This window comes from Lithobates pipiens, unplaced genomic scaffold, assembly GCF_037356315.1.
Source record: "Lithobates pipiens isolate NorthernLeopardFrog02 unplaced genomic scaffold, aLitPip1_a1.2 Scaffold_28, whole genome shotgun sequence".
Lineage (NCBI taxonomy): Eukaryota > Metazoa > Chordata > Amphibia > Anura > Ranidae > Lithobates > Lithobates pipiens.
Window position 1 is genome coordinate 202,608,333 of NW_027507789.1, and position 22,760 is coordinate 202,631,092.

Genomic DNA, 22,760 nt, shown 5'->3' on the forward strand with positions numbered 1-22,760 from the left:
CATTTCTCACAATATATTATCTATACAAGTATATACAGAGGGGGATTGAACAGATAAACTCTGTGCATAAAAGCCAATCAGCTTCCAGCTCTCATTTCCAAAGGTCAGACTGAACAAGCTGAAGTTAGACGCTGATTGGTCACTATGCACAGCTGCTCCAGAATCTGTCTCTGCTCCAGTTTTAGTAAATTCCCCCCACAGTGTAAAAAACAAATGTTTATATATATATATATATATATATATATATATATATATATATATATATATATATATATATATATATATATATATATATATATATATATATGTGTGATATATCTATACTAATTATTTGTGTGTGTGTATATATATATATATATATATATATATAGATATCTATATATGTATATGCACATACATATAATGAGAGATATTGCCTCAATATATATAAGTACATTGGATATGGTTAGGTACCATCATCCTATGATTGTTTATTATATATACATATATTATTATTTTAAACTACTATAATATATAATACTATAAAATGCTAGAATACACTATGGAATAAAAAGGACACACGATGTCATTTCTAACAGAGGGTAAGAAATAAGATGTGAATGTCCAGTATATTGGTGTTGAATACATAGTGTGGGTTTATCTGCAGTATATGGTGTGGTTGTATAGAGTGTACAACGACAAGTCTTCATATCTGCAACAATGTGAACACAGTTCTTCAATACACGCTGTGATCATATAGGGAATGTGTACTTTTAATCTGTTATATAAGGAAGAGAATTGGGGACAATACAATAGTTTGAAGTTGCAGAAAACACATTGGGGGTTATTTACTAAAGGAAAATCCACTTTGCACTGCAAGTGCAATTGGAAGTGCAGTCGCTGTAGATCTGAGGGGGGCATGCAAGGAAAATAAAAAAACAGCATTTTAGCTTACACATAATTGGATGATAAAATCAGCAGAGCTTCCCCTCATTTCAGATCTACCCCTTAGATTTAGAGCGACTGCACTTCCAAGTGCAAAGTGGATTTGCCTTCAGTAAATAACCCCCATGTATCAGTATGTGAATATTGGGCCATTTCATCCATTGACTAGACATTTTATAGAATTCCTGATTTCACACTATAAATTACATTGGAGGTCTGATGTCGACAGTTTCTACTGTGTATTTACTGAGCTTTTACATTTTTTCTTTTTTACAAATAATTAAAATATTTGTTGATATAAAACCCAAATGCAGTCCTTTACAAATGTATTAGACACACTTAGGAAAGATATACGGTAGACATATGTATCAATGTCTCATAAGGTAGTGTTAGGCATATTTATGTATCATAAGGTAGAGTTGGATGTCAGAACGATATTAATATTACTACAAACAATAGAATGTATTTGTATACTCAGGAGGACCCAATGCACATTTTAAAAACGGTATTGTTAGCAGCAAGTACCAACTTCCAATCATATAATCATGGTCTTGGTCTCAGCTACATTTCTACTACCAAATAATGAAAACTTTTCCTAAACAAGAAAATTCACACCTCAACCCATGTGCCACAATGTATTAATTATGTGGGGCCTATAATGTTCCATATGGTGCTCAATTCATTATTTATGATAAAGTTCAAATACAGACGGAACTGACCTATACTACACATTCAAATCTCAAATCAAATCATATACACATTTCAATATAGATATTGTTACATAGTTAGGTTGAAAAAAGACACAAATACATCCAGTTCAGTCAAAAACAAAAACAAAAAAAAAAACACAAAAAAAAACCATACAATCACAATCCTATGCCCACAGTTGATCCAGAGGAAGGCGAAAAACCTGTATATTTTCCACTATCTCGGTGAACTTCATACCTGTGAGAGCACAAATCACTATACTAATGGTCATAGGAACCATAACGGAGAATTATTTAATTCAGATCTGTTTCACTCAGTAACCAAATGCCAATCTAATTTTACACACACATATGTGACTGGTTGCTGTGGGCACTGTGGGCAGCACATTTACTTCCATCACCCCCTTCAGTCCCAGCCTGTCATTCAGGGATCTGGAGTAGTGATGGACGAACTTCCGACGGGACGTTTCGCGAACGCGAAACGCGAACGGACACAAACGTTCGCGAAAACGACCGTTCGCCGCGGGCTCCATTGACTTCAATGGGAGGCGAATTTCGCAAACCTTTAGGTCGAATTTGCGGCCACGGGGTAATTATTAGGGGGTAGCACGTAGTCCCACCACCTGGACAATAGCATAATACATGTATGAGGTGAATTTGGGATCGATAACTACAAGCATTTTTTTTTTATTTGGGAAATTGTTCTGACAATTCAGGACTATGGAGCTAATGAAGGCAATGGAGGAGAGGGAAGGTCAGGGACCAGGGTAGGCAAACAAGAGGGTGCAGGAGATACAGAGCACTGACAGCAGCACCGTAATACAGAGCACTGACATCAGCACCGTGACATACAGCGCTGACAGCAGCTCCGTGACATACAGCGCTGACAGCAGCTCCGTGACATACAGCGCTGACAGCAGCTCCGTGACATACAGCGCTGACAGCAGCTCCGTGACATACAGCGCTGACAGCAGCTCCGTGACATACAGCGCTGACAGCAGCACCGTGACATACAGCGCTGACAGCAGCTCCGTGACATACAGCGCTGACAGCAGCTCCGTGACATACAGCGCTGACAGCAGCTCCGTGACATACAGCACTGACAGCAGCTCCGTGACATACAGCGCTGACAGCAGCTCCGTGACATACAGCGCTGACAGCAGCACCGTGACATACAGCGCTGACAGCAGCTCCGTGACATACAGCGCTGACAGCAGCTCCGTGACATACAGCGCTGACAGCAGCTCCGTGACATACAGCGCTGACAGCAGCTCCGTGACATACAGCGCTGACAGCAGCTCCGTGACATACAGCGCTGACAGCAGCTCCGTGACATACAGCGCTGACAGCAGCTCCGTGACATACAGCGCTGACAGCAGCTCCGTGACATACAGCGCTGACAGCAGCTCCGTGACATACAGCGCTGACAGCAGCTCCGTGACATACAGCGCTGACAGCAGCACCGTAAGCAGCCCCAGGAGGAAGTCAGCACAGCACAGGGATGGTGTGATCCCCTCATAATAAGAACCCCCAGGAGGAAGTCAGCACAGCACAGGGATGGTGGGAGCCCCTCATAATAAGAACACCCAGGAGGAAGTCAGCACAGCACAGGGATGGTGGGAACCCCTCATAATAAGCAGCCCCAGTAGAAATATGACACCGCTCAACCTCTTCAAAGAGGAGGGTAGGGGCATATAGTACGGTGTGCTTTTTTGGGTCAGGGAAGTGAGCCAAATGAATTAAGAAGGTCTGTGTGCTTGATTCCAAAAATTGTTTATAGACATATACATGGTCTACTGATCACATGTGTTGAATTCCTCCGAGATCCATGCCTCATTCATTTTTAGAAATGTGAGGTAGTTAACACTGTGGTGAGCTAGGCGAGTACGCTTATCGGTCACAATCCCCCCTGCTGCGCTGAACGTCCTTTCGGACAGGACACTGGATGAGGGGCAAGCCAACAGTTCGATTGCAAATTGGGCAAGCTCTGGCCAGAGGTCAAGCCTGCCCACCCAGTAGTCTAGGGGTTCATCACTCCTCAGAGCGTCCACATCGGCCGTTAACCCAATGTAGTCGGACACCTGACGGTCTAGGCGTTCCCTGATGCTGGATCCGGATGACACCTGTCGATGGGTCGGCTGAAAGAATGACCTCATATCCGAAGTCACCAACACATCTTCAAACCGGCCTCTTCTTGCAGGCGCTGTTGGATTGGTACCCGCAAATCCTTCTCTGGGAGTGGGAATTGCTCCTCTGCCAGCGCACGCAAAAGCAGAATGCAGCATTTCTCGAAGCAAGGCCTGGAAGTGCTGCATTCTGACAGCCCTCTGCGACGGCGGTAACATTTCCGCCATTTTGTGTTTGTACCGGGGGTCTAAGTACGTTGCCACCCAGTACTGGTCCTTGACCCTCATGCTTTTTATACGGGGGTCCCTATTAAAACACTGGAGCATGAAGGCCCCCATTTGCACTAAAGTGGAAGCGGTGTGGTGGCCTGGCTCCTGCTCATCATCCAGGATAATGTCGTCCTCTTCATTCTCCTCTCCCCATCCTCGCACAACAGGGATCCCAGAAAGGTTTAAAGCATGCTCTTCTTGCTCCTGCTCATCCGCCCCGGCACCATCCTCCTCTGACTCCTCATCAGACTCCTGTTGTTGACTTGTCTCAGATAGAGTAGCCCCCCCTGGGAATTCATCCAGCATTGCGACTTCCTCATCTTCCCGCTCCTGCTCCTCCACAGCCTGATCAATGACACGACGCAATGCACGCTCCAGAAAGAAGGCATAAGGTACCATGTCACTGATGGCGCCATGGCTGCGACTGACCAGTTTGGTGATCTCCTCAAATGGCCGCAGAAGTCTGCATGTGTCGCGCATGAGCAGCCACTGGCGCGGTGAAAAAAAACCCAGCTCCCCAGAACCGTTTCTTTCGCAGAGTTCATACAGGTAGACGTTAACTGCACGTTTCTGCTGGAGCAGCCTATCAAGCATATAGAAGGTTGAGTTCCATCGCGTCGGGCAATCGCAAATAAGACGTCTGACCGGCAGATGGTGTCGCCGCTGAATGTCAGCAAGGCGAGCCATGGCCGTGTAAGATCTTCTGAAATGGGCCGAGATTTTCCTTGCCTGCCGCAAGATGTCCTGGACCCCAGGGTATTTGACAAGGAATCGCTGCACGACCAAGTTTAAGACGTGTGCCATGCACGGCACGTGCGTGATTTTGCCCTGTTTCAATGCGCTAAGCAGATTGGCACCGTTGTCACACACCACTTTACCAACTGTCAAATTGAGCGGTGTTAGCCACTCATCTGCCTGTGAACGCAAAGCTGAAAGGAGTGCCGGGCCAGTGTGGCTCTTTGCTTCCAGGCACAACAGACGCAGCACGGCATGGCAACGTCTCACCTGGCATGTGGAATAGGTTCTGGGGAGCTTGGGCGGTGCAGTGGAAGAGACGCTAGCAGCGGAAAAGGAGGAGGCAGCTGAGGAGGAGAGGGAGGAGGATGGAGTAGGAGGAGGAGAAGAAGAGTCAGGCCTGCATGCAATCCGTGGCGGTAAAACCAAATCTACACGGGTGCCACGGGTTACATGCTTGACGGCCGTCAGAAGGTTCACCCAGTGGGCAGTAAAACTGATATACCTTCCCTGCCCGTGTTTGCTAGACCACGTGTCTGTGGTCAGATGTATCTTGGCACCGACACTGTGTGCCAGAGATACATTCACTTGCCGCTGAACATGGCCATATAGCTCTGGGATGCCCTTCTCTGAGAAATACTTCCTTCCTGGGACCTTCCATTGTGGTGTTCCAATGGCCACAAATTTGCGAAAGGCCTCCGAGTCCACCAGTTTATATGGCAGTAGTTGGCGGGCTATGAGTTCTGACAAGCCAGCCGCCAACCGTTGGGCAAGAGGGTTATCCGGCGTCATCATTTTTTTACGCTCAAACATTAGGCCCACGGAAGCCTGCCTTTTTGCAGAAAAATGTGAGCTTGGCGTGATGGAAGGTGGAGTGGAGGACAATTGTGAGGAGAGAGGAGAAGGAGAAGTAGAAGACGAGGCTGGACGGTGAGAGCCTGCAGTGTGGCTTTGTGTGTTCCGTTGCTCCCACTGGGCTCGGTGATGGCTGCTCATGTGCCTTCTTAAGGCGGTCGTCCCTAGGTGAGTATTGGGCTTACCGCGACTAACGCGTTGACTGCAAAGATTGCAGATGGCAACGCTATTGTCAGCAGCGGACACGTTAAAAAAAGCCCACACTGCGGAGCCATGTGCCGGTGTCCTGGGAGCGCCAGATGTGACCGTACATGGTCGATGACTCGCTCCTGATACATTTGCAGTCTGCTTTGTCCCTGCTGTGCAATGTAAGTCATTGCTGCTTCTCCTCCCTATCTGCTGGTCCATATCTCCCTCTGAACTCCCCTCCTCTTCCTCTCTTGTGGGCACCCACGTGACATCACTAGACACGTCATCATCAACGTCACCTTCCCCACCGCTATAAGTAGAGTAGGCAGCAACACCGGGGACCAACCTCCTCCTTGGGCTGATCTGGGTACTGGCGTCAGACTGCTGAGTAGCGCTTGTTGCTACCTCCTCTTCCTGATCCAATACCAAGAGTGGCTGCGCATCAGAAATGTCCTCTTGATATGGATCGGAAAATAATTCCAGTGACTCAAGCGGAAGGTATGTGGTGGTGGTGGTGGTGGTCGTGTTGTTGGTGGTAGTGTCTTTGGGGGTGCACATAGCAGAGAGTGAAGAAGAGGGTGCAGATCGAGAGGATGAGGAGGGTGCAGAAGAGTAAGGCTGAGCGAGCCACTCAACCAAGTCTGGTGCATCCTTTAAAGTAATTGAACGCACCTTCTGCAACTTCCCACTTTGGCTCAAGCCTGTTGCTCCTGCCCTACCCCTACCACCCCTGCGGAAGGGCCTGCCTCTTCCTCTGCATGTCATTTTTTAAATGACCCTGTGACAAAACTCTTAGTCCCTATACCGCTGAAGGACTGCTGCAGTATAGGTGAGCGGTCAGCAGTGGTGCACGTCAACCCTATCTATTGTGGACCTATAGCGGTCCTTACAGAACAGCAGACTGTACCGCACTCAAGCCTATGTACCGTAGCACCCTATACCAAGTTACCAGTCCTTATAAGAACTTTTGTGGACCAAGCAGGTTGTGTATTAGTGTTTAGCAGACTGTACGTCAGTCCCTATACCGCTGAAGGACTGCTGCAGTATAGGGCAGCGGTCAGCAGTGGTGCACGTCAACCCTATCTATTGTGGACCGATAGCGGTCCTTACAGAACAGCAGACTGTACCGCACTCAAGCCTATGTACCGTAGCACCCTATACCAAGTTACCAGTCCTTATAAGAACTTTTGTGGACCAAGCAGGTTGTGTGTTAGTGTTTAGCAGACTGTGCGTCAGTCCCTATACCGCTGAAGGACTGCTGCAGTATAGGGCAGCGGTCAGCAGTAGTGCACGGCAACCCTATGTATTGTGGACCGATAGCGGTCCTTACAGAACAGCAGACTGTAACGCACTCAGGCCTATGTACCGTAGCACCCTATACCAAGTTACCAGTCCTTATAAGAACTTTTGTGGACCAAGCAGGTTGTGTGTTAGTGATTAGCAGACTGTACGTCAGTCCCTATACCAATGAAGGACTGCTGCAGTATAGGGCAGCGGTCAGCAGTAGTGCACGGCAACCCTATGTATTGTGGACCGATAGCGGTCCTTACAGAACAGCAGACTGTAACGCACTCAGGCCTATGTACCGTAGCACCCTATACCAAGTTACCAGTCCTTATAAAAACTTTTGTGGACCAAGCAGGTTGTGTGTTAGTGTTTAGCAGACTGTGCGTCAGTCCCTATACCGCTGAAGGACTGCTGCAGTATAGGGCAGCGGTCAGCAGTGGTGCACGTCAACCCTATCTATTGTGGACCGATAGCGGTCCTTACAGAACAGCAGACTGTACCGCACTCAAGCCTATGTACCGTAGCACCCTATACCAAGTTACCAGTCCTTATAAGAACTTTTGTGGAACAAGCAGGTTGTGTGTTAGTGATTAGCAGACTGTACGTCAGTCCCTATACCAATGAAGGACTGCTGCAGTATAGGGCAGCGGTCAGCAGTAGTGCACGGCAACCCTATGTATTGTGGACCGATAGCGGTCCTTACAGAACAGCAGACTGTACTGCACTCAGGCCTATGTACCGTAGCACCCTATACCAAGTTACCAGTCCTTATAAAAACTTTTGTGGACCAAGCAGGTTGTGTGTTAGTGTTTAGCAGACTGTGCGTCAGTCCCTATACCGCTGAAGGACTGCTGCAGTATAGGGCAGCGGTCAGCAGTAGTGCACGGCAACCCTATGTATTGTGGACCGATAGCGGTCCTTACAGAACAGCAGACTGTACTGCACTCAGGCCTATGTACCGTAGCACCCTATACCAAGTTACCAGTCCTTATAAGAACTTTTGTGGACCAAGCAGGTTGTGTGTTAGTGATTAGCAGACTGTACGTCAGTCCCTATACCAATGAAGGACTGCTGCAGTATAGGGCAGCGGTCAGCAGTAGTGCACGGCAACCCTATGTATTGTGGACCGATAGCGGTCCTTACAGAACAGCAGACTGTACCGCACCCAAGCCTATGTACCGTAGCACCCTAGACAGACCAAGTTACCAGTCCTGATAAAGAGCTTTGTGGAACAAGTGAGTTGTGAATGATTAGCAGACTGCAGCAGAAGGGCAGCAGTCAAGTATAATATTCTTTCTATATTTGGAAGAAAGAATATTATACGTGTACAAGCCTATTACCGTACCACTGATACCAGTCCTGAAAAGAACCTTTGTGGAACTAATAGTAACAGCAAGTCTTTAAAATTATCCTCACTGCCTGACACACTGCTTCCTGCCTGTCCCTATACAAATTGGCAAAAAAGAGTAGGCTGGAACGATTAGCTGGAACAGCTCTTTTGTGGACCTGATAGTAACAGCTAATGATGATGATGATGATGATGATGAAGAAAGACTAATCTGGCTGAGCTGTCCCTAAAATAGCAGCATACAGCGCTCTGTCCCTTTATCTAAACTGACAAAAGAAACTCAGGCTGCTGACCTAACACCTATACCAGTCCTGAAAAGAACTTTTGTGTACCAAATAGCTAGCGTTTTCTCTGTCCCTACTCCACACAGGATCCTTTCCCTACAGTGACAGAAGAAAGAATGTAAAATGGCCACCGGATCGGGTGTATTTATAGGTTAGGGGGAATGTCCAAGTGTCCATGAGCTGTCATGTCTCAATTGGTTGTCCTGTAACACATGATAAACGTGTCACGAAAGGTTAAAGTTCTTGTATACATTAAACACGTAAGTCCGCCGGGGCGAACGACGGAAAAAGGCGTTCGAACCCGCGGACGGCGAAAGTCGGAAATTCGCCGCGAAACGACCGCCGGGCGAACCGTTCGGCCATCACTAATCTGGAGGAACTGGAAGGACAACTGTCGCCATCTCTGAGATCACACTGCGCCAGTCTGAAGGCCTTTCTACTGGTTATCACAAGGGAAAAGATTGTTTATTTGTGACAGAAAGCTGGAACAGTAGGGATCATGTTTACTGAAGTCAGCCTTTGAATATATACATAGTGATACAGTGTCACCCAGACAATAACAAACACTCCTACTGCTGCTGGACACATTGTAACAATGGAAAGGGTACACAACTGCGCACATACAGGATCAATTAACACCATAGTGTATATATATATAAATAAAATAAAAAAATTATATATATATATATATAGTACATATCTATCTATCTATCTAGATAGGGTACATAACTGCGCACATACAGGATCAATTAACACCATAGTGTATATATATAGTACATATCTGTCTATATATATATATATATATATATATATATATATATATATATATATATATATATATATATTGTATACATATTGTATAGGAATGAATATATATATATATATATATATATATCAGATATAGAAGTTGTTTTTTTTTTTCTTGTTTTTTTTTCCTTTAGCCCATAAGTCAGTTGGCAGTGACAGGTAAATAAGATACTCATTTTATTTTACCTTTTTAACTCAAACAATAGTCTTTATTTGCGACTCCAGGATTCCTGCAATACTGTTCCCTCTTCTTTGTACCCGAACGTATTTCTATGATAGAAGGTGATTTGTCGGGTCGGCCCCCCTGTGGATGGACACCTCTGTCTCCTACAGTATACTCCACACACCTCTGCCTCCTACAGTATACTCCACACACCTCCAAAGATTTTTAGGAAACAAGTCTATGAGGGAATACATTCATACTATTGTATTGTAAATTTCATAAATGAAAATATTAGGTAGGGAAGTGAATGTAGTGACAATGCGCACATTGCGGTTGCTATAGAGTGGGAGATATACATCGGATGGGACATGGATGACATTTGCTGTCTTTGTACATTGTGTGATATTGAAGGACCTCAGTATATTTGTTTTGTCCATGTACTCTGCTTCATAGGACACCATCTCCTAAAGATAATACACCGCACCAATAACCCATGTGCCATAATATAAACATCCCCCACTGGAATTGATTCACTAAAGGCCAATACACTGTGCACTTTGTAAAATCCAGTTGCACTCTTCTAAAGCAGTGGTTCCAGAGATAAGTAGATCGGGGAAGCTCTGCTGACCTCCATCATCAGATCATGTGCACACAAAAAATGCATTATTTTTATTTACTCTGTACATGATTTGGGTACTTTTTGCAAAGTGAAGCTTTACCTCAGTGACTAAGCTCTGGAGCACTTGCAAAGTGCAACTTCACTTTGCAAAGTGCATTGTCGATTTGCCTTTAGTAAATCAACCCCAGTATGTGAGAGTGTAATCATAATCAGCCCCCGACTTTATGGAATTTATTTATTACAGGCAAATAGACTGTGCTTTGCAAAAAGCAGTTGCTCCAGAGCTTAGCAAATAAGTAGATCTGCTGACTTCCACCATCCAATCATGTGCAAGCAAAAATACTGTTTTTTTTTTTTTCCTTGCATGTGATTGAGTATTCTTTCCAAAGTGAAGATTTACCCCAGCTCTGGAGCAACTGCACTTTACAAAGTGCATAGTTTATTTGCCTTTAGTAAAGCAACCCCTCTATACCATAATATCGATGGCCTTTTATAATACACCCTTCTCTGTATGTCACATTCACGTAGGTGTTTTATCTTCTTCTATATGTCATAAACTACTGAAATGGCATTATCATCAACAATATTCTACCCTACAGAATGCTTTGTGTCTGTGATTATATAGAATGATAAACTTGTATTTAGCAGAGGTTACAGAAAAAGTCTGATAAAGCAGGTGATTGCTTAGATTGATGGGGGGGGGGGGGCAAAGGAATGAATGGTGAACAATGGGCAGCATTTGTGAAAAGCCCATCTATACAAATACCTGTCCTTGCTGCTTGCAGTCATTTACTATACAATGACCTAGAACTGGTAGTGTTGAGCAGCCCAGCGGTTTGTATGACAAGTGAGCACAGCAGCTGTCCCCTGTCACCCAGCACTCCGCAGGCCTTGGGATGGGGAGAGCCCCGGGTTACACACAGGAAGAAGACAACATTATATCCCACTGACCCGGAGACAGTCTAATCTAATCAGTATGGCCTGTTTATCTACAGCCAGGCATACTGAGGGGCTGCATACTGTATTATACTGTATGTGATGGATACATGGATGGCTAGGTTCTGTATCCATGGAAAGAGGACTCACAAAGATGTATTGTACTGGAAAGGAACCAATTATTTCTATCTACTGTATATATATATATATATATATATATATATATATATATATATATATATATATATATATATATATATATATATATATACACACATTTTAGTAGATATTGCTATGTCTCTTGTGGCAGTATAGGACTCTTTCTGTGAGGGCAAACACTAGTGCACCATCTATGGAGGTAGAAAGGCACCATTGCTCCTTCTATAGAGGTTAGAGATAGACAGACACAATTGCTCCCTCTATGAAGGTAGACAGACACCATTGCTCTCTATGGAGGTAGACAGACACCATTGCTCTCTATGGAGGTAGACAGGCACCATTGCTCCCTCTATGGAGGTAGACAGACACCATTGCTCCCTCTATGGAGGTAGACAGGCACCATTTCTCCTTCTATGGAGGTAGACAGACACCATTGCTCCCTCTATGGAGGTAGACAGGCACCATTGCTCTCTATGGAGGTAGACAGGCACCATTGCTCCCTCTATGGAGGTAGACAGACACCATTGCTCTCTATGGAGGTAGACAGACACCATTTCTCCTTCTATGGAGGTAGACAGACACCATTGCTCCCTCTATGGAGGTAGACAGACACCATTGCTCTCTATGGAGGTAGACAGGCACCATTGCTCCCTCTATGGAGGTAGACAGACACCATTGCTCTCTATGGAGGTAGACAGACACCATTTCTCCTTCTATGGAGGTAGACAGACACCATTGCTCCCTCTATGGAGGTAGACAGACACCATTGCTCTCTATGGAGGTAGACAGGCACCATTGCTCCCTCTATGGAGGTAGACAGACACCATTGCTCTCTATGGAGGTAGACAGACACCATTTCTCCTTCTATGGAGGTAGACAGACACCATTGCTCCCTCTATGGAGGTAGACAGACACCATTGCTCTCTATGGAGGTAGACAGGCACCATTGCTCCCTCTATGGAGGTAGACAGACACCATTGCTCTCTATGGAGGTAGACAGACACCATTTCTCCTTCTATGGAGGTAGACAGGCACCATTGCTCCCTCTATGGAGGTAGACAGGCACCATTGCTCTCTATGGAGGTAGACAGACACCATTTCTCCTTCTATGGAGGTAGACAGGCACCATTGCTCCCTCTATGGAGGTAGACAGGCACCATTGCTCCCTCTATGGAGGTAGACAGGCACCATTTCTCCTTCTATGGAGGTAGACATACCTCCCAACCTCCATGCATACCTCCCAACTTTTTGAGGTGGGAATGAGGGACACCTATCAGAAAAAGTATGCAGACCCCCTGCCACACCACTTAAAAGTAGAATCGTTAAACCCACAAATGCTTTTTTTTAACAAAACTGTTCCTTTATATTGGCTTTTGGAATTTACAAATGCAGCAATTTAGAAATCAAATGAATGGTTTAGCGCTGAAAAATATGTTTTTACAGGTACACATTGTATTTTATGTACAACTATATAGATCAGATTAAAATGAGGGACAAATGAGGGACTTTGTTCCAAATCAGGGACAGTCCCGTATGGAGGTAGACAGGCACCATTTCTCCCTCTATAGAGATAGACAGACACCATTGCTCATTATATGGAGGTAGACAGACACCATTGCTCTCTCTATGGAGGTAGACAAACACCATTGCTCCTTCTATGGAGGTAGATAGACGCCATTGGAGGTAGACAGACATCAATCGTCAGTGTGTGGAGATAGACACAATTGCTCTGATAAACATTGGTCCTATATGGGGAGACATTCAGATTGCTCCTTCTATAATAATCAGTAACAACAATGTTGCTCAATATAACAACACTTGCCAAATGGGCTGTTCACATTGCGACCCCTACTGATGGAGAGCAATAGGTGTGTGCATCCCCAATATCCCCCAGGTGGCCGGTCATGCTGTTACTTCTAGTCCGCCAACAGGGATGTCACACTGTAGATTAACTGCAGGTAATAATCACCTTGTAGATACCATTCGGGTCATAACTTTACATGATCTCCCCCTGGTATACTGAGGATTACACAGAAAGAAAAGAAACGAAGAAAGAAAGAAAAAGAAGGGAAAGAAATACAGAAGAAATAAAATGAAGGAAACGAGAAAGGAATAAAAAAAAAAAAAAATAAAGAGAAAGGAAAATAAAACAAGAGAGGTAGATGGATAAAATGTTAGATATTGATGAGATAAGGACAGACGGACACATCTTCGAGACACTAGAGATTTATGATAAAACAGAAGCACTATCAGTAAAAAAATATATATTACTTATAGAAAAATAATGTGAATTAATTCTCAATATTATACATAAGAAATGACTCTAAATTGTGTCTCAGATAAAAACATCAATCGCCCACCCGCATGTATTATACCTTTGTACTCCTGTGTCATTTTCCAGTATATACAGAGTGTATGCAGTATATACAACTGTATTTATTGCTAATACTACATAGATGAAAGTCATTTGAATATTAATCTTACAAAACATCATTATACTTAACATAGAAATGATCGCAGTTACTGACTGTCAAAAGATAACACAGCAATGATAGAAAAATAATAATCCAATATTTATTTTTACAGTATTGTGGAAAAAATCGTTTCTAGTAAAACAGCATAGGCTAACACACAGTTCTATTTGATATTAACAACAATATATTTGAATACATATAACGTATAATAAATACATATAAAAACAAGATATTTTTATACATGCACTACACGTGTATAAAACATAATTTATATGTATAAAAGTTATGGAAAAAAACTGTGAAAACTTTCTCACACAAACAGACTTCACTTGTTGCCATTACATACCAGTCCTGAATAATTCTGATATATTACACGTTGATGCATTTAAAAAAAATCTGATTAAATTGGGTATATTGTTGTTATATCCAAACCTGGGAGCAATAACACAAAGCCTATAATAAATAGATGTGTCTACCCATCAACTACTAAGAAACTTCCAAATGGAGTATAATTAGCTGCATTGAAAAATATGTACATGGCATGTTGAGTTCAGTTAAGGTGTATGTATAACCAATATATACACACACACACACACACACACACATATATATATATTTTTTATTATTATTTTTTTTATTTTTTTTTACACTTGTATACAATAAGTAGAGGTTACACCACCTGTCATGATTTTATTGCTGTCCTTGCTGGGAAGATGTACATTCTTATATAATGATGGGAAATCAAAAACTGTGCGTTGTCACTGGAACATGAAAAGAGGGGGATTTTCTAATGGGGACACTTATTCTGCTGCCTTACTTTGGAGAGATTTTTTTTTTTTTTTGCTTCCAGTGTTTTTTTACTTTATAAGTTTACAGGAAGGGGAACAAAGGGAAATCTCCCCAACAGGCTGTACACAGCAAATAATAAACTGACCATGCCTTGTCATGTCATGTGTTTTAACCTGTCACTATCCAACAAAAAAAAAAAGTTATTTTTGGATAAATGGACATAAACTATAAATTCAATCTGAGATCAGTTAAAGCTTTGCTTTTATTTCTATATATGTGAAGCAAGCCAAATACATTTGAAATGTCTGTGAACACTAAATGGAAAACATTTAAAGAATATATAAAAAACATAAAATATATATATGGAAAAAAAATCTAGACTTTTTTTTTTTTTGTTTGAAATAGAAAAGATTTAATATCCTTGTCAGTCTTATATTGCTGCCTCTATCCCAAAGATTTTCTCGCACTTCCTGTGCCAGAGACACATAAAGCCCTGTCAAATCTTGGCAACAAAGACAAAGGCAACAACAAAAGCACTGGAAAATACACACAATCAAAACTGCCAACCCCTCCTCAGTCCACTATTAAAGGTACTTTGATTTTATACAAAAAAGATCTGCTATCACTAATCCCAGAGACTTATTGTTGGTTAATGCAACTCCTCACCTCAAAGGTGCACTTACACTCATTATAAAAAAAACTATATTCATTATATAATGATATGAATTCATCTTGGAATTATATGTGGATATCATTTATAGAAGTTACAAAAGGTATTCTTTGCTCTCATTGGATCCTCCTCACCTCTCATCTCAGTGACACAACAGAAAAAAAAGGTTGGAGTTCTATTGTGGGGAACTAGATTCTCACACACAGCTGACTTCCCCTCCAATATAAGCAGTCCTATCACTCATAAAGGCATATATATATATATATATATATATACACACACACACATATATATGCATATATATATATATATATATATATATATATATATATATATATATATATATATATACACATACACACACACACACACATATATTTTATATATATATATATATATATATATATATATATATATATATACAGTACATACATTTAAACCTTAAGCTAAACAAGGGAGTCAAAACAAAATGCAATATCAATCTCCTATAAATTACCCTGAACATTTACACCAGCTAATCTCCAGGTGAAAATTAAACACATAGATAAAATACATATGAGAGAGCATTTGTATTTCTGTCTATCCAGTCCTGACATATCCCCAGCTCAGACACATAGCACAGCCCTGTCTGCCAGGTCAGAAGACCTGATTTCTCTCTGCTGCAGTTAAACAGCAAGAGTCTCCAAATCTTCTAAACAAAGGGCCAGTTTACTTCAGACTTTAGGGAGGCTGGACTGTGGCCAGTGGGAGTAGAACATTCCCCAGTGTAATTGGAAGTAAATAATGCTTCAGGCTTGGGTGTCGGTGGGGGTAGAAATTATTACATATTGCATGCTGGTCAGTAGGAGAAGTAATTGTCTGGTAATAGTGGAAGGAATAGCACCCCATCCTTTGGGTCAGCCGAAGGAAGAGTGCCCCATCATTGGTGTCAGTGGGAGGAATAGTGCTCCATCATTGGAGTCAGTGGGAGCAATAATGCCCCATCATTGGAGTCAGTAGGAGCAATAGTGCCCCATCATTGGAGTCAGTAGGAGCAATAGTGCCCCATCATTGGAGTCAGTTGGAGGAATAGTGCCCCATCATTGGAGTCAGTGGGAGCAATAATGCCCCATCATTGGAGTCAGTTGGAGGAATAGTGCCCCATCATTGGAGTCAGTGGGAGCAATAATGCCCCATCATTGGAGTCAGTAGGAGCAATAGTGCCCCATCATTGGAGTCAGTAGGAGCAATAGTGCCCCATCATTGGAGTCAGTTGGAGGAATAGTGCCCCATCATTGGAGTCAGTGGGAGCAATAATGCCCCATCATTGGAGTCAGTTGGAGGAATAGTGCCCCATCATTGGAGTCAGTGGGAGCAATAGTGCCCCATCATTGGAGTCAGTGGGAGCAATAGTGCCCCATCACTGAAGAATAATATTGTATAATTATGATGGGTAAATAGAGGCCAAGGGGATTGATTACCCCATTTTGACATTTCTGTATTAGCAAGAGAGATGGAGAGCAGTTGACTATAGAAAGGAAGTTGACTAGGCAGTTTCTCATTTTTATATGTGCATAGGCCTTGATATGTTTGATTTTAGCCTTGATATGAATAAAACTTCTAAAGGGGTGTGTATCCCCCCCCCCCCCCCCCCCCAATTTACAATGATTTTCTCTGGGACGCCTCAAAAGTCCATTCATGGTGATGATGCAAGGTATTAGTATTGTTATTAGGATGTGGTGCCCCTGCTTTCTGCTCTTGGCACTCCATACATATACAACATGCTCTTCATAATGGAGATCATCAGGATTGACAAATGGAGAGTCAGTCTTTCTAATGGAAGCAGTGACTGATAGGTGAACTCACACAGCAACAACTACATCCAGCTAGTGAAAGGAAATGTCTTTTGGATGTGTTGAAGCCGGACAGTGAGACAGAAGAACAACGTCCTGATTTAAGAGAAAGGCTGAAACCACCTGAGAAAGAAGGCTCTAGGCCCCAAAATTAGCTTGCCCTTGTGTAGGACCAAATAGGTTCCTTTACAGGACAAGTCTACCAGCTCAGGCACACACCTTGCAAAGCTGATGACAAGAAACTTGTGAGTTATAATGGGTTGGAAATAGGTATATACCTAATGGGTTCAAAAGGCAGTCTTTAAAGTGCTGATTAAATGTGTATATCCCACAGAGTCACAGGTTAAACAAAGAAGTGTACCTTAAAGTTTTGACAGTCTTGGGACCTTTCAGGGATCCCGGACTAGTAACTGCAGTAACAGAAGCTACAGGCTGTTGTTCTAATTTTAAGGTGACACATGTTGCGTCAAAGGCAGCTGCCTGCGGCTCCTCATGGACAAAGTCTCGCAGAGAACTAATAGCTGCTGAGAAGTCCTCAGAGGAGGGGTCACACCTGATGGTGCTGAGGAAGACCCAGAGGAGTGTATTGATTCAAGCAGGGGACAATGATCCAGGCTCTGTGTTGGGTTCCTGAGGAGCAATGCTGGGACAAGTAGTGGGCAGGAGGGGACAGTGGTTTATTGCAGGGATGGGGGCACCCTGACCCTAACCCTAAGGGAAGAGGGGGGCGCAGTTTGGCATCCTTGCTCTGGACGCTAGATGACCTTGTCTCGGCAGTGCTGAGGAAGGTCAATGTAGGCCGCCTGGAACTGTTAGTAGATTGTGAGCAGGAAAGGTCTGATTCCGGTGGACTACTCCCTTTGCACTTGCGATTCAACATGTCGCACTGCTTAACAAAGGCAACTTAATTGAAAACACCAGGTAAAAACCTTGGGTACTCCCCAAGCAGCTCCTGAGAGCAGGAGAGGTTCAAATGGCCAGAGGTGGCCTGGTCACTATATGCGGCAGCAAGGACTAACGGAGATGAAACGGCATGTCTTTTTACAAAAAGGAACAATGGCGGAAAACAGCTAACTCATGCTAAAATGGCTGGAATAGAGCACAGAGTTTGCAGCACTTTACTGTACAGTGTGTTAACACTTTCTGTGAAGGTAAAAAAAAAAAAAAAGAGTGATTATGGAATCCAAATAGTGCAATAAATGTAGTCATTCTCAATTCTTGACCTATACAACTTATTCCTACGGTGTCTTCAGAGACAGGGTCACACCTGAGGCTGACCCATGCCTCTGGACCTAAAAAGTACTCTGCAGTGCACTCAGGTCTGGAAAATGCCACAAGTAGACCTCAGTGCCCAAAGATCATATTCCAGGCAGACCCTGCAATCGTCAGTCCAGCAAGGTCCAGACATGGCCTACAAAGCTTTTGCGGAGGATACGCTGAGCTGAATAGCTGCATATAAAGAGCAGCCTAGCTGAACAGCATGTATGTGTTGTCTTGAATGGAGAAGAAAAATAATCTCAAAAAAGAAAAAAATTGTAAAAACAGATCAAAAGAGAACAGTTGTCCATCCTTCAAAAAACGAAAGCATGGTGGGAGGGAGTGGAACGGGTTATACATGGCATTTTTTGTGTCCAATTCCTTATGAAGATGGCAGCATAACCGAATTGTCGCAGAACAATTGAATCCTGTGTCCCCTAATAAATGGGCAAGAAAATACATTTATTATGTATCTACCTGGAGTTCAAACTTAAAGGGTTGTAAATCCACAAGGTTTTTCACCTTACTGCGTTCTATTAAGTTCCAACAGATGGGAGAAGCTCTGGAGAATTCCTGGAGGTGAGCATAGGAGGAGGTGACAAACGAGCTAGAAAGCTACAGAGTCTGTTGTTTTGGCCCCAGGGGAGTTGAGTCCAAGGCTGGCACGGGGGGGGGGGGGGGGGGGGGGCTACAGTCGCGTGTTTTTTTTGGCTGGACGGTGGGGTTGTTTGGCGAGGGGTAAGCTCACTTGCTGGTTGCTGCCTGGCTTACACCAGTGCCCATAAATGCTGACCACTAAACTCACCTACCTGACATACACACTGACCTGCCTAACATACATACACTGACCTACCTACCTGACATACACTGACCTACCTGACATACACACACTGACCTACCTGACTAGGAGACAGACTGCATGTGCCCTGCAGCAGCAGCTCAGCTCAGCTGGATTGATGTGGCACGGCATCCACATTGTAATTCCCGCCTTCTGGAGCCTGCAGAGCCTATGATGGATGTCACACGTCCCGCACTCCCACCACTGGACCAGTGGGATGTCCATCATAGGCTCTGCAGCCTCCAGAAGGCGGGACCTGCTATGTGACTCGGCCACACTCGGTGGCACTCTGAATCAGATCGGTCCCCACTCGGCGGCGGTGCTTGGGGCTATAATAGAACAGTGCCCACCCGAGACCTTGGGCTTTTTGGGGACCCACTCAGGCTTTAGCCACTGTCAGCCCCTGCCCCCCTCCCTGCCAACGCCACTGTTGGACCCCTGCCTGGATGCTACAAAAAATATTAAAGGTGGCAGCACCCATTATGAGCCTATCATTACACTGTATAAGTGAACAGCTGCTCGTCCAAGCACTTTTTTTCCAGGTGAGGGTTTCTCTTTAAGTATAGATACCCATCGACATGAGATGATGGTTGATCACACCAGCAGTGGAAATGCAAAAGTGAATGTTACAGTGGTAGGTTTGATGGCTATATGCCTCTACATGAATTTTCTACTGTTTTTATACTTTTTAAAAAATGTATGATTCCCGTGGCAGCCCCCATGCTGGTTTACAGTTAGCACAAGCTTGAGCTTTCTCCCTCCTTGAAGGTAGAGTGCTGAGTGTATTTTGGTAGATTAACCTGGCGGTGGCCGGGGTAAAGGTTACAGAACATGATTCATTAGGAGCAGGAGGAGTGTGGAGCTGTTAGGATTTTGGGGAATGCAGCAGGGCTCCACAGAGGAGTGTGAGTAATCTTTCAGGGAGCGAGCCAGGCTCCTCTCTGACTGCTGACTCCTTCTAGCCCTGACTCTCATTTCACTCTATCACCATGCTATCTCCCTGCAAACCTCCAACACACATTAATTTATAGGTGGTAGAAAAGCACAGAGCCCCCTACTCACAGAGGAGGGGCCAGGATCCAGAATCCTGGGTGCTGGGAGCACTCACTCTACCTTTATGGAAGGCATGTGTGTCACATGCAAAGGAAACCAAGCACTGAACTGGACAGAGGTCAGTAAAGGGCCAGATTGCTTCTACTGAGAGCTCTACTTACCTGACAGAAACAATTACACTTTTGGGTCTAACACGTAACTGTCACTTATAATAGAACAATCTCCTACATACTTGGTAGTTGATTAAATTGTCCTTTGTTACTTGCAAACATGTTTGCATAATTATACAAAGATTCAACAAACATGAATGCATAGCTCCCAACAGTCCCTGATTTGGAGGGATGGTCCCTGATTTGGAACAATGTCCCTCTGTCCCTCTTTCTCCTCATTTGTCCCTCATTTTGGTCCGATGTATAAAGTTCTATATAAAATAAACGTTTTATCTTTCAAAAAGTGTTTCCCAGTGCTTACCATAGTAGTGGTAAAAACTAACCCTTATTTTGGTTAATTCTCCTTTAAGGGGGTGTGGCAGGGGGTGTGTCTTATGCCTACATACGTTTGTTAGTAGGTGTCCCTCATTCCCATCTCAAAAGGTTGGGAGGTATGTGAATGAGACACAACATTCTAGGATGAAAAATGGTCAGTGAGGACTGCAATGGCAGAGATCAGTCAAATTTGTTGGGAAGCCGTTCTTGGTTGATGATTGTATTCATGCATTGTTATCAATACATGTGGTCATTTAGGGGCATGCATTAATGCCTTCTGTGTTGACAAGCATTTTAAAGGCATTTGGGGTTGATTTGCTAAAAGCAAATAGGCTGTTTACTTTACTTCACTAAAATCTTCCTGGAGTTTAGTGAAAGTTCAGTTTGCAAAGAATCCCCAATAACATTCAAGGAAACAACAAAAAAAGTATTTGCTTGCACTGAATTGGATGATGGATGTCAGCAGAGATTCACCTTATTCACTAAGCTCTGGTGAAAATTATTTTTCAAAATGCAATTTCCCTTGTGAAGTGAACAGCCTGTTTACCTTTAGTAATTCAACCTACTGTGTTTTTGAAGGACTTCACATTAATTGACTTGAATGCCAAACTTAATGTCAGCACAAAAAAAAATGCAACACGCAGGAGTGTCATCCAATGCAGCATGACATAATGCAGTATCAATGTCCAATGACCGTCATTTTGGCTGTGCTGAGAAGGGCATCAAAATTAAATTAGCCAGGTATGTACAAGCACTTTTGGTTTGCAGTGACAGAGTCCTGCATTCGAAATACACCGATGACCTGTGTAGAATTTGTGTGTCTTACTTATTATTTTGTTTCCTCCATGATGCCTTGGTGTCTTTCCATCACCCAAAAACATGTAGATGTTTAACCACTTCAGACCGGACCATTTTGCTGGCTTAAGACCAGACCACTTTTTGCGTTTCGGCACTGCGTTGCTTTAACTGACAATTGCGCGGTCTGCGACGTGGCTCCCAACAAAATTGACGTCCTTTTTTTCCCACAAATAGAGCTTTCTTTTTGTGGTATTTGATCACCTCTGCGGTTTTTATTTTTTGCACTATAAAAACAAAAATAGAGCGACAATTTTGAAAAAAACGCATTATTTTTTACTTCTTGTTATAATAAATATCCCCCAAAAATATATAAAAAACTTTTTTTTCCTCAGTTTAGGCCGATACGTATTCTTCTACATATATTTGGTTAAAAAATCGCAATAAGCGATTATTGATTGGTTTGCGCAACATTATAGCGTTTACAAAATAGGGAATAGTTTTATGGCATTTTTATTATTTATTTTTTTACTAGTAATGGCGGCGATCAGAGATTTTTATTGTCACTGCGACATTATGGCGGACACATCGAACAATTTTGCCAAATTTTGGGACCATTGTCATTTATACAGCAATCAGTGCTATACAAATGCACTGATTCCTGTGTAAATGACACTGGCAGTGAAGGGTTAACCAGGGGGTGGCAGTGTAGGGGTTAAGTGTTCCTAGGGGCGTGTTACTAACTGTGGGGGGCTGGGCTGTGTGTTAGTGAACACTGATCTCTGCTCCAATCACATGCAGGAGAGATCAGTGTCACTTGTTGCTAGGCAGAATGGGGAGATGATGTTTACATCGGCATCTCCCCGTTCAGCCTCCTATAAGACGGTATCCCCGCAGCGATCGAGTCCGCTGGACCCGCGACTGGACTCACGGGGGTCCCGACCGGCACGCGCACGCAAAGGTCGGCAAATACAAATGGAAGTACCTGTACGCCAATTTGCCTGCCCGTGCCATTCTGCCGACGTACATCGGCGTGCGCCGGTCGGAAGTGGTTAAGTGGTTCTGAAGGCTAAAGATTTTTTACCTTAATCCATTCTCTGCATTAAAGCAAAATACCTTTCCTGATTAAGATTCCCTCCAGACCCATAGCTCCCAACT

The 22,760-nt window shown here is 43.5% G+C and overlaps 1 long non-coding RNA gene across 1 annotated transcript in view; it reads left to right on the forward strand.

Annotated features, from left to right (window-relative positions):
- The window catches only part of LOC143936026 (uncharacterized), a 40,642-nt gene that overhangs the window by 697 nt on the left and 17,185 nt on the right, over window positions 1-22,760 (forward strand). The window lies entirely within an intron of this gene.